The sequence below is a fragment of the Alternaria arbusti genome (assembly GCF_024043155.1).
Source record: "Alternaria arbusti strain BMP 1465 chromosome Unknown scaffold_45, whole genome shotgun sequence".
Taxonomy (NCBI): Eukaryota; Fungi; Ascomycota; class Dothideomycetes; order Pleosporales; family Pleosporaceae; genus Alternaria; species Alternaria arbusti.
Window position 1 is genome coordinate 6,646 of NW_026249985.1, and position 9,342 is coordinate 15,987.

At 28.7% G+C, this 9,342-nt stretch overlaps 1 non-coding gene across 1 annotated transcript; it reads left to right on the plus strand.

Annotated features, from left to right (window-relative positions):
• The first annotated feature begins 6,840 nt into the window (after positions 1 to 6,840).
• Positions 6,841 to 6,917, plus strand: J4E86_011780. Its single transcript has one exon. It is a non-coding gene; the product is annotated as a tRNA-Val (tRNA).
• The last annotated feature ends 2,425 nt before the right edge of the window (positions 6,918 to 9,342 follow it).

The window sequence follows — 9,342 nt, forward strand, 5'->3', positions numbered from 1 at the left end:
GTTTTAGCTTTCTTTGAAGTTGGGTTAAATAATATACCTGTATCCATAGAGGTATTCAGATGAATTGATTCTGAATCATTAAATGTATCCTGAGGATTTCATTTTGATTCATTGACAGTTTGCTACGTGGCTATCTTAATAGAGATAGAAGCTGTGTTGGTTTGAATCCAACTGTATAAGAATATGTTTATTCTTTGAATAAGCAGGTTAGTTAGGTCAGATAAGACTAAAAATAACCCTGCTTATCTTCCCTGTCCATCTAATTCATATGGACTAAAAGGATTTAGATGTAAATACCCCTTTACGAGCACTTTCCCGAACCGTAAAAAAATTCATTATTCTACTGTTAATAATATAAAGCAAATCGAAGAGGAGAAAGGTGGTGCTATTAACCCTGAATTCCTGCAATGGTTTGTAGGATTCACAGACGCTGAAGGAAGTTTTACGATTAATAGTCAGTTAAAAAAAGATAAATTTACAGTGGCTAGTTTTTCATTCATGTTTAAAATAGGATTACATAAAGATGACGAAAAGGTTTTAAGAGATATTAAAGACAGATTAAGAATCGGAGGAGTTCGTATTTATAAAGATGAATGTATATTTAGTGTTACAGATAAAAAAGGTATTGCTTTATTAATTGATATATTCGATAAATATAACTTAAATACTTCCAAATATCTAGATTATTTAGATTTTAAGAAAGCTTTCCATTTTTATTCGAATAGATCTGAAGATTTAAACCCTTATATGGTAAAAGATACAATTTTACCATTAAAAAATAAAATGAATAATAGTCGTATAAATTTTGATAGACCAAATAATTCTGAAATCGTAATTACTAAAAGTTGACTGCTAGGGTTCGTTGAAGGAGATGGGTCTTTTTTTTTAAAAAGAGATAGTTTAACTCCTGTATTTGCCATGGAAGTCTCCGGAGTACAACTACCGGTATTTGTGAAAATAAAGGAATTCTTAGAAAATAATCTAGGTTTTGATTCATATTCCTTATATAAACTAAAAAATTCCTCAACCATAGCAGTAGCTGAAGTAAAGGCTAGAAATGCTAATAGCAAAAGTAGCGTAACACTTATTATAAAAAACATTAATGTTTTAAATAATTATTTGGTACCTTTTTTTGCGGATATGGAATTTTTAACGAAGAAAGGTATAGATTTTAAGGATTTTAAAATAATTTGTAAAGCTATATACGATGGGGCACACAGAATACAAGATATAAGAGCCTTACTATTAAAATTATCTAATACTATGAATAATTTTAGATTGTCAACTTATAAAGGTATAGTTGTAGCTTTAACTCAAGAAGAAACAGAAAAACTATTAAATGCAGGATCTACAGTTGAACGTCTTTTAGATGGAAGAGTTGTAGATTGTGACACTAAAAAAGTACTACCAAGACAAGTTTCTTGTATATATAAAATATGTGAACAAGATGGTGGGGTTTTACTGGCTAATTCTTTAACCGAAGCTGCTGCAATAGTAGGATTATACCCTGACACTTTAAGTAAGTATTTAGATAGTGAACATTTAAATGGGGAGTTAATAGAAATTAAAAATCATAAAATTAAAAGAGTATGTGTTTTTTCTTAGATGTACTCCTAACTTCTTAATCTAGCCCCTTTTGTAATTATTTATCTTTTGTAATTATTTATCTTTATTTTTCTTTTTAGTCGCCTCATAATACTATGACTAGCTGTCAATTAAGTTGCATAGTTAATGAGCGACGGTGGACTATTGTAAGGATATACACAAATATACATCTAGCAGCCTTTATAATAGGGATAAGGAATAAACATACAGCCGTTGTATGAATATAATGGCTGTCTACCTATCATAGTTGAATTACTATAAGGATATATTTTTTATAGTAACGAAGGAATATGAATAGCCGTGTAACTAAGTTAGTAAGGCTAGGTAGAATTAATAGGAATTGGGTAAGATTATTATCGAACAATTCTATACTTATATAAATGGGTGAAAACGGTTAACAAGGATATACTTAAAGACCGTCGGCAGTAATAAATGTCGCTACAGACTGGTTCGCCGGGGTTAGGCTGAAATGTCTGTCCGAATGTACAGTCGGACCTTAGAACGAGTGCGAGATCGTAGGGAGGAAATATTTATCATAAAAAACACTACGCACAGTGGATAGCCTTACCACAAAGGTAATAAACTCCTAAGTATCAAAGATACTCTTAATGTCTATTCCTCTGTATAGAGGTGACATTAAGGCCAGGTTAACTAAGGTTGTTCTATGCTTATACCTGTTTTAATAGTTTCTTCTTTAGTGCATATCTATTCTATAGGTTATATGAGTGAGGATCCTCACCCTCAAAGGTTCTTTAGCTATTTAAGCTTGTTCACATTTATGATGGTTATATTAGTTACAGCTAATAACTTTTTATTAATGTTTGTAGGTTGAGAAGGTGTTGGGGTTTGTTCCTATCTTTTAGTATGTTTTTGATTTACTAGAATAGCAGCAAATCAAAGCTCTCTTTCAGCATTTTTAACAAATAGAGTAGGTGATTGTTTCTTAACTGTAGGTATGTTTGCGATTTTTTTAGCGTTTGGTAAAATAGAAAAAAATAAAGAATTTAAATGTGACAATAGCTATTGTTGTGCTCGTGCTCTTAAAAAAAATAGATCTGTTTTTGATCGTTCCATAAGAAGATATTCTACAACTGAAGTATCAAATGACAGTTTTATTGGGCCTTACTTAGCCGGATTAATTGAAGGAGATGGCTATATTGGTGTTCAGGATAAAATCTCCAAGACTAATATAGTTAGTAGGGCAAAAATTATTATTGCTTTTAATAGTAATGATAAACCTTTAGCTGAAAAATTATCTTCTGAATTAGAGGTAGGTAAAGTTATTAATAGAGAAAAGGCAGGCCATGTATTATTACAAATCTTAGCTAAAAAAGAGGTTTTAAAGATAATTCATTTGATTAATGGACACATGCGTACACCAAAAATAGAAGCTTTGCATAGAGCTATTAATTGAATAAATAAAAAAGATAGTAGTTCTATACCTTTACTAGGTTTAGATTTATCCCCTTTAGACAGTAATAGTTGATTGGCAGGTTTTAGTGATGCTGATGCTGGTTTTGCCATAACAGTATATGATAGAAAAAAAAATGGAGTCTTCCTAAGAACAAGTGTTCAAACTGTTTTCCGTATAGAAGTTAAACAAAACTATTCTAGAGAAGTTTCTCAAGATATAGGAGGTGCTAGCTATTTTAATATTTTAACTGAAATAACCAATTTTCTTACTGTAAATCTTTACACTAGAACTAGAAAAAAAGAGGATAAAGTCTTTTATGCTTTTATGGCAATAGCTCATAACTCCAGAAGTCATGAAATTGTTCGTAAGTATTTTGATCGTTTTCCACTATATTCTTCTAAGTATCTATCATATAAAGACTGATGTCTTGTTCAAGATCTTAATAAAGGAAGTCTAACCAAAGAGAAGTTGGATAAGATAAAAATTATAAAAAATAATTTTAATAATAAAAAAAAACAATATAATTTTTCACATTTAGATTCTTTGCATTTTAAATAAATTGCCGTGGGTAATAGTAATATTACTCTTATTATATAACTGTATCGCTGGAAACTCCTAAAGTTATTTTATAGGATACTGTGAAAATATTTTTTTTTTAGATACGTACACAGACCATAAAAATTAAAATAAATAGATCTTGTTGTTTAATAAGTGAAAATGGACAATCAGCAGGAAACATTAAATATATTTATTATATATCGAGGATCCTCAGAGACTGCGCGTTATACACCCATAAAAAAAAATTGGGTGAAGATACAGTCCAATTATAGCCGAAAGACTATAAGTAAATTGAATTTAGACTATGCAACTGTATTCTCATTAGCTCCTTACATGAATGAAAATGTTGTTACTATTGTAGGTATATGTTTATTAATTGGAGCTATGGCTAAAAGTTCTCAAATAGGTCTTCACGTTTGACTACCTATGGCGATGGAGGGTTTGAATAGGGCCTTCCTTAAACTTCACTATATGCGGGAACATCCCGTTTTTATATTATGGTCCACTGTTTACTTTGTAAGCTTCGGAAAAAACCAGAATGAGGGACAATCCGCAGGAAACCAAATGAATAACTTGGGCTCTTCAGAGACTACACGTGAAGCAATTACATTAGATGATAAAAAATTTTTGAATGATGGTTAATAGGATTTGCTGAAGGAGATGGAGGATTTAGTATAGACAAAAGAGGTTATTTAGTGTTTAAAGTCACACAATCTAGCGTAGATGCACAAGTACTATTCTACATTAAAAAAGAATTAGGCTTTGGATCCGTAACAGTACAAAGCAAATTAAACCAAACTCATCAGTATAGAGTTAGAGATAAAGATAATCTTTTAAAAATAATAAAGATATTCAATGGTAACTTACTAACTAAAAATATAAAATCTCAGTTTAAATCATGATTAGAAGCTTTTAATTTAAAATATAAAACGAATATTATACATATAGAATCAAATGAAAAAGTAAATCTATGTAATGCATGGTTATCTGGATTTACAGATGCAGAAGGATGTTTCACTAGTTCTGCCTATTTAAGTAAAACAGGTAAACATATAGTTACTGTAAGATACGTAATCTCTCAAAAAGATGATGTGGAATTTAGTAAACTCCTTTCTAACCTAATAGATGGTTATGTAACACATATAAAAAGCTATGATGATTATAATACTGTAGTTAATTTTGGTAAACTTAATAGAATATTAAATTATCTACACAATTATCCTCTTAAAACTAAAAAACATGTTTCATACTTGAGATGATTAAAAGTATATGATCTGGTTAAAGATAAAAAACATTTAACTGAATCAGGTATAGAAATCATAAAAGATAAAATTAAATTCATAAACAAATAATGTAATTGATGATATAGTCCGAACAATAACGTGAGTTGTTGAGTATTTGTGCCGTATTAGTGTAGACATTGATCTACATATAGCATAAATCAACCAATTTGCCTACACCCGTTAGTGCACTAATACACGCTGCCACAATGGTAACTGCTGGTGTGTATTTATTAATGCGTTCATCTCCTTTAATAGAATATAGTTCAACTGTGCTACTATTATGTTTATGATTAGGTGCAATTACAACTGTATTTAGTTCTTTAATAGGTTTATTCCAACAAGATATTAAAAAAGTTATTGCTTATTCTACAATGAGCCAGCTTGGGATGATGGTTATAGCTGTAGGTTTATCTTCTTATAATATAGCTTTATTTCATTTGGTGAACCATGCGTTCTATAAAGCACTATTATTCTTGGGAGCTGGTGCAGTTATCCATGCTGTAGCTGACAATCAAGATTTTAGAAGATATGGTGGGTTAAGACCATTTTTACCACTTACTTATTCTGTAATGCTTATAGCTTCTTTAAGCTTAGTTGCATTCCCTTTCATGACAGGATTCTATTCAAAAGATTTTATACTTGAATCTGCTTATGGTCAATATTATTTCTCTGGTACTGTTGTTTATATAATAGCTACTATAGGAGCAATGTTTACTACATTATACTCTGTAAAAGTGTTGTATTTAACATTCTTAACTAATCCTAATGGACCTTTAATAAACTATAAACAAGCACATGAAGGTGATATCTTTATGAGCTTACCTTTAATGATTTTAGCTGTATTCTCAATATTCTTTGGGTTTATAACAAAAGACATGTTTATAGGGTTAGGTTCAGGATTCTTTGCAGATAATGCTTTATTTATACATCCTTCTCATGAAATAATGTTAGATACTGAATTTGGAGTACCAACTCTATTTAAGTTATTACCATTAATATTCACTATCTCATTAAGTGTTATTGCTATAGTGTTGTCTGAATACTTATCTACTATATTAATTTACTTTAAATTATCTAGAGTAGGTTACAACATATTTAGTTTCTTTAATCAACGTTTCTTAATAGAACTATTTTACAACAGATACATTACAGGTATTGTACTAAAACTTGGTGGGCAAACTACGAAAGTAATAGATAAAGGATCCGTAGAGTATTTAGGTCCTTATGGGTTAGAGAAAGGGCTATTGAATATAAGTTATAATATTTCTAGATTAAACACTGGAGTTATAACATCTTATGCATTGTATATCATGATAGGGTTAATATTTTATCTTTTATTTAACTCCTATATTAATAATACTATTATTACTCTAGCACTACTTATATCTTTATCACTAGCATTGTCTCAAAATAGTAATTCTACTATGAAAAGCACTGTTATTTAACAAAGTTCTGAACCACTAAGAGATGAGATTAGGGATTTTCACGATCATGTTCGTGGTTTACCTAGTGGTAGGGAGTTGTTAGTTCAAGCGGAGAATAAAGTTCATGTTGCAGGTGAAATAGTACAGAATGAAATTAAATTGAGTTCTGACTAGTTTAGATATATAAATAAACTAGCAGATTCAGAATTAAATCAACCGGGTATTTCACAACAAACAACTAATGATATCAATACCATTAAAGTTACGGCTAAAGGATTATTAGAAGCAAGCGGGACAAACCTTGTGGAAAGTATGCAAGCAGTTGTAGATACATGTTGTTCATAATAGTAAAATAACGATTAGATCACCATATACTTGTTATGAAAAAGGTAAAATTTGTTATTTATAGTAATTTTTTTATCTATTATAGTATAACAAATCCCAGTATATACATCTTATGAAGTAACTGGTTAATTGCAGTCTAAATTTTATACAGCAATTAAGGGGGGGGGGGAGAAGAGTAAAATAAACTTTTGCTTAAAGCCCCCCATAAAAAAAGAAATTAGCTCAATTGGTAGAGCATCCGTTTTACACGCGGCAGGTTAAGTGTTCGAATCACTTATTTCCAACTTATTTTTCATAATTACACACCTATCTTAATGGGAAAATGGTTAAATTTAACGATAATAAACATAAAAATTTATAGAAATGTAGTAAGGATGTACAATATTAATTAAACTTATAACTTTCATTGTTTTGCCCTAATTTATACCAATAATTCATAACAATATTCTATGTTAAACATATTCAAAAATAAACAAAATAGTTTTAATGATAAACCATTAAGTACTAACTATATTATAGAAAAAAATCCAAAAATACAAAGTAATTCTGAAAGAGATGAATATAATAACATTATTTTTTATACGTCTTCTAGTAAAGAATGATTTAGTAGTGTATACTCTTACAATAAATCTTACATTAAATCTTTAATAAGTTACGATGCTGTAGTAAATAAATTACTTAGAAGTTATTGTAATATGCTACAAGATAAAATAAAAATTCTTTTTAAACGTAGACGTGATAACAAGATTCGTTATTCAGCAAACAAAATATATGCAAGTAGAGCTGAGCTAAAACATACTAACACAAAACTTTTTATAACATTATATATATATAATAAACAAAAATCATCTATTGAGTGGTTTATATTAAAAATTCTTGTACTTGTAAAATATAGAAAACTAATTGTTGATGGAGAAAGAGTATTTGTACCAAACCATGAAAACAGAATACCTGCTTTATTAAAAAATAACTTTTTCATATTTAGAAAATGAAATATGGCTTTCTTTAAAACAAATAACAACTTAATAAGATACTTCCTAGTAGATTTAAGAAGAAAATACCTTACGTTAAGTAATATACCTACTTATAACATTATACTTTTAAAAAAATTAGTTAGATTACAAAAAATATTATTTAATTCATTAAAATTACTTAATTTTAATAAATCTAAATTCAATAGCTTAAATCTAAACTTAAGAAATTTAGGTTTAATTAGTTTAATTGAAAAATTATACAACAAAAAGGTAGAAATTAACTTAGTTGAGTTAAGATCTATACATTTAAATAGTGACGTATTTTCATCAGCAGTAGCTTTAAAATTAAGAGATAGGAAAAATAAAGCAGTAAGAGTTTTAAGAAAAGCTATTTTACAAATGGTAAGAATACCTGATTTACACACACTTATAACATTTGATGATAATATTGAAGCAATGAACAAAAACAATATTATAAATACCATAAAACAACAAGTAGTAAGTGGTGTAAGATTTGAAGCATCAGGTAGATTAACAAGACGTTTAACAGCTATGAGAGCTGTATTTAAGTATAGATATGCAGGTAGCTTAAAAAACATACGTTCCTCATTTAATAATAAACCATCTACTATGCTAAGAGGTTACGTTAAATCCAATACACAATATACCCTTATTAATTCTAAGACAAGAAATGGAACTTTTGGGTTAAAGGGTTGAGTTAGCAGTCATTAATGCTAACTGTAGATTTTTCACATTTTAGAGCAATATATTTACTTAGTATTGTGTATATCATATAAACCTACACCTATATTAGTTATATTTTTGTATATTCCCGCATGGGTTGAAAAAAACATATACATGTTCTTTTCTACCCTGCTGCTTATTTTTTTTTTCTTTTGTTTAACTTTTTTTTTAGTTTCTTTTTTTATACAAAAAAAACTAAAGCAACCAACAATGGCAAAATAAATAAAAGGAGATCCAGGTGTAATATTATTAACAGTGTAGATATATTTGTAGGTTCGATTCCTAATATCTCCCGTGAAAGGTTAAAACGGTTAAGGGCGTTCTTTCACTTTTCCCTTTTTTTCTACTAAAAATTATAAAAAAAATGAATACAGAAAAATTACTAGATATGTTAAAAAAAAAATTGGATACAGTGGAGTTTGCTGCTAAAGAAAAAAGTATAAAATTAATTGAAGATATATATACTTCATCTGAGAAAACTCAGATAGAGAAATGAAAGAATGATAGGAATTTCTTGTATTCTTTAGTTAAAAGAAATGCTCCTTTTTCAACAATAATTGATTTGAGTGGGATTACACTTTCATCTCAGAAAGAACGTAATGTTGTTCATACTACCTCTATTGTTTTTAATAGAAATTATTTAGATAAAGCATTTTATAATAATGTTATACGTCGTAATTTTGGGGCTATTTTCTTAGATACGGAAAAGATTTATATTATTAGAATTATAAGAAATAGAAGGCGTGTATCGGAGGGGTATAAAATAGAGAATGGTACACACCTTTATAGAATAATGCAATATAAAGAATTTTTTTAAAGAGGATATGGTTGAGTCGTTAGTTACACATAGAGATCATGGGTGAAAAACATTCTTAATTGTTGATGGAGTTAGATTACCATTACTAAAAGTTATATTTAAAACTTTTGGGATAATAATTAGTAGTGGGAAAAATAATTTAAAAGGAAGTCTTTCACCAACTCAATTTAAGTAGATT